Source organism: Aptenodytes forsteri, unplaced genomic scaffold (assembly GCF_000699145.1).
Source record: "Aptenodytes forsteri isolate BGI_AS27 unplaced genomic scaffold, ASM69914v1 Scaffold369, whole genome shotgun sequence".
NCBI lineage: Eukaryota > Metazoa > Chordata > Aves > Sphenisciformes > Spheniscidae > Aptenodytes > Aptenodytes forsteri.
In genome coordinates, this window is record NW_008794965.1 from 258,885 (window position 1) to 264,687 (window position 5,803).

Below are 5,803 nucleotides of genomic sequence, written 5' to 3' on the forward strand. Positions count from 1 at the left end.
CCCCCAAGGAGGGGGACTGTGGCACTTTGCTCCATTTTCAGTTTTGGTTTGGATCGTTGTACGCTGTTCTTAAGTAGCCATTTACTCTCTTTCCCATTTCCTTGGCACAGAAGCAAGAGAATAAAACATTAGAAGAGGAATGTGATTATAATCCCGTAAAAATTGACAGAGGAATTTGGCAGTGGTTGCAGCCTGTGAATGTAATACACAATATTTTATTCATTTTTTAAAATGATTAGATTTCAAGCTGACAGTTTAAATGACAAATTACCTTAAAAAGATATTGTGGACAGTGTAAAAACTGCCAGTGTGGTTTTTCTTTGCTAACTGTGAAGTTTGCAAGGTCCGTGCACCAAAAAAAAAATAGGATCCTTTGGCTTTAGCCAAGCCGCGTGCGGAAGCTGAGCGCGATGAGGTCCCTTGTATTAATAATTTGTATTGTAATAGTATCGTCACTGCTGGCTCCCAGGCTTTTTTATACCTGAGTTAACAGCAGTGCTGCCTGTCCCAGCGTGCTCAGGGGGACTTCTTGGTCAAAGGGAATTTTTTTTGGAAAAAAACTTATATTTTTGCTTTTGTGGTCCCCTTGCTCCCACAAACTGTTTGTGAACGGGACCAGTAATTGCAGCTGGAAGAGGCTGGAGATAAGGGCAGAGGAACTGTTCAGGTATGTTATTGAACGTATTGGCTGTTTAGATATGTTATTCAGCATGGAAAGCAGATCCCAGGGGACTGACAGAGTTCCCCGTCCCAGAATATCCCAGCTCACAGCGGGAGCTGGAGCTAACGATGCAAAACCCTCCGGGCGGTGCAGGAACGGAGCCGCAGCTTCCCACGTCCTGCGGGATGCTGTAGGCTTGAGATTTTCGGACGAAAGGGAAACCAGTGCTCTTCTGTTTCGGCCAAACTGGATAATCACACAGATGATCAGAGCCCTGTTAGGCCTTGTGTAAAAGATGTAACGAAGTGATGACTTCTGCTCTCAAATAATAGGTAGTAAAATTTAGATATTTCTGTCCCCTGTGGTCCTCAGAGCATCCTTGTGGGCAGTGAAATGAAAATGAGAGGAGTACGAGTCTGCTCTGTTGTTTCCTTGTCTTGGAGTGAGAAGCTGACTATCGTTTGCCAAGCTTTAATGCTCGATGCTGCGTATACCTCTCTTTTGAAATCCAACCTGAATAGGATTTAAAATTTTTAAAACTCTGCAATAGGAATTTTTAGCTTAACGAGAATATTCCATAATTCCTCCTCCTTGCGATGGAAAAAATGACTAAGGTAGATGTGAATTGGACCATGTCTCTATCTGCTTGTAAATTCTTGGAGATTGGGCATAAAACTCATCTCTCCTTAGCTGAAAATAAACATCCCGGAGTAGAGGTGTGTAGTGCAGAAGGCTGGGGGAAGGTGTCCTCTTCTGGTTCTGGCGGGAGAGAAGAGGTTGGCTGGAGGAGGTCCAGAGAGTTGTGACGAGATTGACTGGCGGTCTAGAAACCACTGTTTTGAACAAACCTGAGTTGTTTGGCTCTAGATAAGAGAAGAGGGAGGGAGGAAATACATCTTCAGGTGCCTAAAAGGGAAGGTGGTGTTTGCTTTCTGCATTCACAGTGGATAGGGCAAGAGGTCACGGTCCTAAAATTGTAGAGAAAAAAGTTCAGATTAAATATTGGGCAATACATTCCCTAAAAGTAACAACTAGATTTGACGGTCTGAAGAGCTTGTGGAGCATCGGTTGTTGGAAGGTGAAAATGGCTTGGAAATATCTTCTTAATATTTCGTGATGGTAATTCTTGTGCGATGAAGGTGCAGTTTATTCTCCCGCAAGTGGGAGTTGTCTCGATGCTTTCCTGTGCTCCCACATCGCTGGCATGGCGTGGTGAGGCTAGAAAGGGTTGTTTTCAGTCTAAAATAAGCAAGAGATGACGAATGATGTTCTGGGGCTTAAATTTTCAGGCACTTAAAAAGATTGAAGTGACTAAAGATAATATAAGTTTGCATGCCTCTCTACAAAAGCAGATGTTGGCTAGAAGTATTTTATGCTCTTTGATTCTAAAATTGAATGTTATGGATGTTAAATTGTACGACTTGCCTCTCTCGATGATACAGCCTTTCCAGGACACTGGTTCACTTGAGTTGGAAGAGACAGAGAGGGGGCGTGAGCGATGTTGCCTTTAGTATAGCTATTTCTCTTTAAAGAAATATCAGTAAAGACAAGTTCCCAGCTCTGTGTAAATACTGGAGAAATAGAAACAGCCACTTTAGAGACCCTAAATGGTAACTTGTCAGTCCTTTAATTGTACCTTGGGAATGGGAACCTTTTTAAAACAGCGTCCCACACGCAGCGGAGCCTGCAGGACCGGACGGTCTCTGCCGGGCTGTCTCGGGAGGTCCCACGTGGCTGAGGAGTGTTTCCTCCACGCGCATCCTTTGCAGGTCAGGACCGTGTTCTGCAGCGTCATCTGCACACTCTTTCCTCCAAGAGTCTTACAAAAGATGCCAGTCTGACACCAGCTTCCCTTTTTTTTCTGTAGGGAACAACCGTTTATTATAGCCAAGAGCAGGGAGCAGATCTGTGCTATTGATTCGCAAACAAGGTGCAAAATCTCAGGCCAGGTAAGAGAGTTAGTTCTTCCTTGGCCGCAACTGTGCATCACTGCACATCACCTTTTTTGTTAGATCCACTAACAAATTAACTCAGGTCTCAATGTATAAATGAGCTTTTTGCTCCTTGCTAGAGATAATGACCACCTTTAATCAACTTCAAGACCATCTGTGAGAGCTGCTAAGCCTTAACTGTTGTAAACTGGACCGCGACGCTCATTGAAGGGAACCGAAAGACTTGTTTTGTTGTGGGTGTTGGCACGCGGAGCAGCACGGTGAGGAAACCTTGCCATGTTCTTGGCTTTTGGGGCAGAAGGTCCCATGGACCACAGGAAGGTCCACATGGGCACCACAGGAAGGTGCCCATCTCTGCCAAAGCCTGGGGTCTTGCAAAGTACCTGCACGGCTGAGCTATTTCCCAGTCCTGGGAACAGCAAGAAAAGGTGAAGCCTCCCCCAAAGCATCTCCTCTGGGGACCGGCGGGCAGGGGAATTTTCATCTTTTTCCGTATCATTTTGCTCTTCCTCAGCCCGACCTGCAGCGGGGCAGAGTGCAGAGCCGGGCTTGGGGCTGCCTTGTCTGCTTCTGCGAGTATCAGGTTGAACCAGGCTTTGCTCTGCAAGGAGGCTTTGTTCTGGGACAGCCTTGTTCCCTTTCCAGCCACGTCCCGTTAAAAAAAAAAAAAAATCTGAGATGGGGTTGCCAGGTGAAAGGAAAACAGAATAATGTCTATTCTTGAGGCTTTGCAGCAGTTTTGACTGTTAAATGTATAGACCGTCAGTGGACCCCTGCACAGGGATGCTGCTGGGAGGCTGGCGTTTCTCCCTCCCTTTTCACGAGCCTGCTGTCCCAGCTGGTTCAGGCGTTACGGTTTTAAACCCTCAGGTATACGAGGATGTCTTATTCTCTGTGTCAAGTCTGATATTTGGGGAATATATTCTCCATTCTTGAACTGTTTGCAGGTTTTGAGCCACTCGGTCAAGCCTGAGGAAACCGTAAGATTTGGAAAGGATGGCAGCGGAATGGTAACGACGATCAGTGGCTCTGGCAGACAGTGGAAATTCCCAAGACAGAAGGACCCGAGTGTATCGTGGCTATCAGATGCTGGGATTTTAATATCCGAAAGAAGTTAGGAAAAAAAAGCATGCCTTGGTTGTCCTTGTTGCTGTTCCACTTTCAGCGATAAGCAGCTGAACTGTTTGCGTGTGCTGCTCGGAGGAAACCCCAACCCCTGTCCCCTTGCTCCAGCTCCCTCCTATATTATTTTACTTGAAGCAGCAACTTCAGGCAGTTCAAGGAGGAGGTGCCAGGGTAATAGTGGCTCACGGTGCCAAATTTGCAGAGGTTTTGGTCCGTATTTCAGAACAAGGTTTTGGGAAACTCAGATTTTTCTCTGCCTCCAGCTTAAGTTTCTATTTAAACCACCTTTAATTTCAGGAAGCGCGAAGCCGCTCAGACTGCTGTGATCAAGGTCACTCTTCTTAATTTAGGTACTCCAAGGATCACGAAATCTTGTTTGTTAAAGTCTTAGGCATATGTTGAATCCCTAAAGGAGCATGTGAGTGATATTAAACCTACCATAGCAGAGAGAGCTCGTATAATAAAGGGAGAGGAGCAGTAGTGTTATCGAAGGAGGAATGGCAGATAAGCAGCAGGGGCCATGCTGTTATCGCTTCGTTTGGGAGATGGTAGTGTTGTGCAAGTTGTTACAGGACATTTACACAAATTGCTGGAATAAAAACCCACTCCATCAGCAGTCTAATATTTGTTTCTTATTATATGTTAAACTTTTTTTGGCATAGAAAAGGTTATCACCTGTTATGTCAAGGTCCTGGCATTCAACACTGGGATCTTTCCAAGTGTGTTGAAACCGAATTGGTTCAGAATAAGCCTTCCCTTCATTTTAGGGGAGGGAAAAAAAGAAAAGCAAGGAAAAAAGAAAAAGCTGTGGCATCTAGCAGGCATTTAGAGCATTTTTTCTTGTTCTCTGAACTCTTGTGATTTGCCAGACTTGGGGCTGAATTTTCCCCCAGTTTTGTGCTCACTTTGCATTTCCCGTGAATTAAATTGGGAAAACAATATACAGCAAATAACATACAGCAACCAGCACGGCGGGTCTGGGGGAAGCTTTGTCCAAGCGTGGCTCTGCAGCAGGGAGCGTCGGGACACCTGAGTGCTTAGCGAGGGAACACTTTTATACGTCCTTCAACACTTGTCCAATTCCTTTGCCTTTTTTTTTTTAAATTTTCTTTTCTTTTTTAACTCTGCTAGGGTTCGGTCTGTGCGGTTACAGCCAGAGTGGATGCCTCTTGTCTGCAGGATTTTGGATGGGGTCGGGGAGCACCTTCCCAAGTTGTAATGCATCTGTGCTAGTTATTTGGTTAAATCTCTCCATGCTGCTTATTTACTTATTTATTTTAATCAGAGAAACTCACTGGTTGTGAGCAAAGGGTATGGTCAGCGGGATCCAACCTGAGAAATCAGCGGGGCTTTGGCAGGGGACTTCAGCCTGAGCACACACGCTGGCTGAAGCACAGAGACACTTGGGACGTGTTGCTGGGGGAGGAGAACCTGCCCCTGGCTGCGTTCCGGCAGGAGCAGCAAACGAGCCTAAATTTTCCTTTACTCGGAAATCACAACATAATTTTCCTATTTTTCATCCTTGTTACGAGCTCTGGCTCACCTTTTTCCAGGGTGACTCTTTGTTTTTCAGTATGCTGCTTTCTCCCCTGGTCTGAACTTAATCCCAGAAATCCACTTGGCTGGTTATCCCTTTAGACGGTTAAGTTTAGAAATTATGAAATACATGGGGCTGGCTCTGCTGCTTCTCCGGGGATGAGGGAACGGGGACTGGACGGCAGCAGAGGAAAATGGAGGGGAGAGAGGAAGCCCACAGCTAAAAGCAAAGCTGGAGGTTATATATAGCTGCAGGCTGCGGCAGTGTCGGTCAGGGTGCTGTGATTGCTGCTTTAAATATGTTCTCGGCCATTGAGGTTTCCAGTCCTGTTAACAAACCAAGCCCATGAGCGGCGGCCGAGAGCCGGGGAGCAGCGTCCCTGGTTTCCAGCACGCTGCAGCTGGGAGGCTTTTACTTTTACTGGGTTGAGAGCAGCACGGCTGAGTGCTTGGCGATTAATTCAGCAAACCTGGTTAACTTCTGATAAATGACGTCTTTGCTAATTGGGGGGGGGGGGGAATCAAAGGT

General features: G+C 46.0%; 1 protein-coding gene across 1 annotated transcript in view; it reads left to right on the top strand.

The window, feature by feature from the left end:
• Positions 1 to 621: 621 nt before the first annotated feature.
• The window catches only part of ZHX3 (zinc fingers and homeoboxes 3), a 35,159-nt gene continuing 29,977 nt past the window's right edge, over positions 622 to 5,803 (top strand). Inside the window, exon 1 of the mRNA XM_009275526.1 lies at positions 622 to 667. The gene's annotated coding sequence lies outside the window, so the exon portion shown is untranslated. The remainder of the gene's footprint in view (positions 668 to 5,803) is intronic.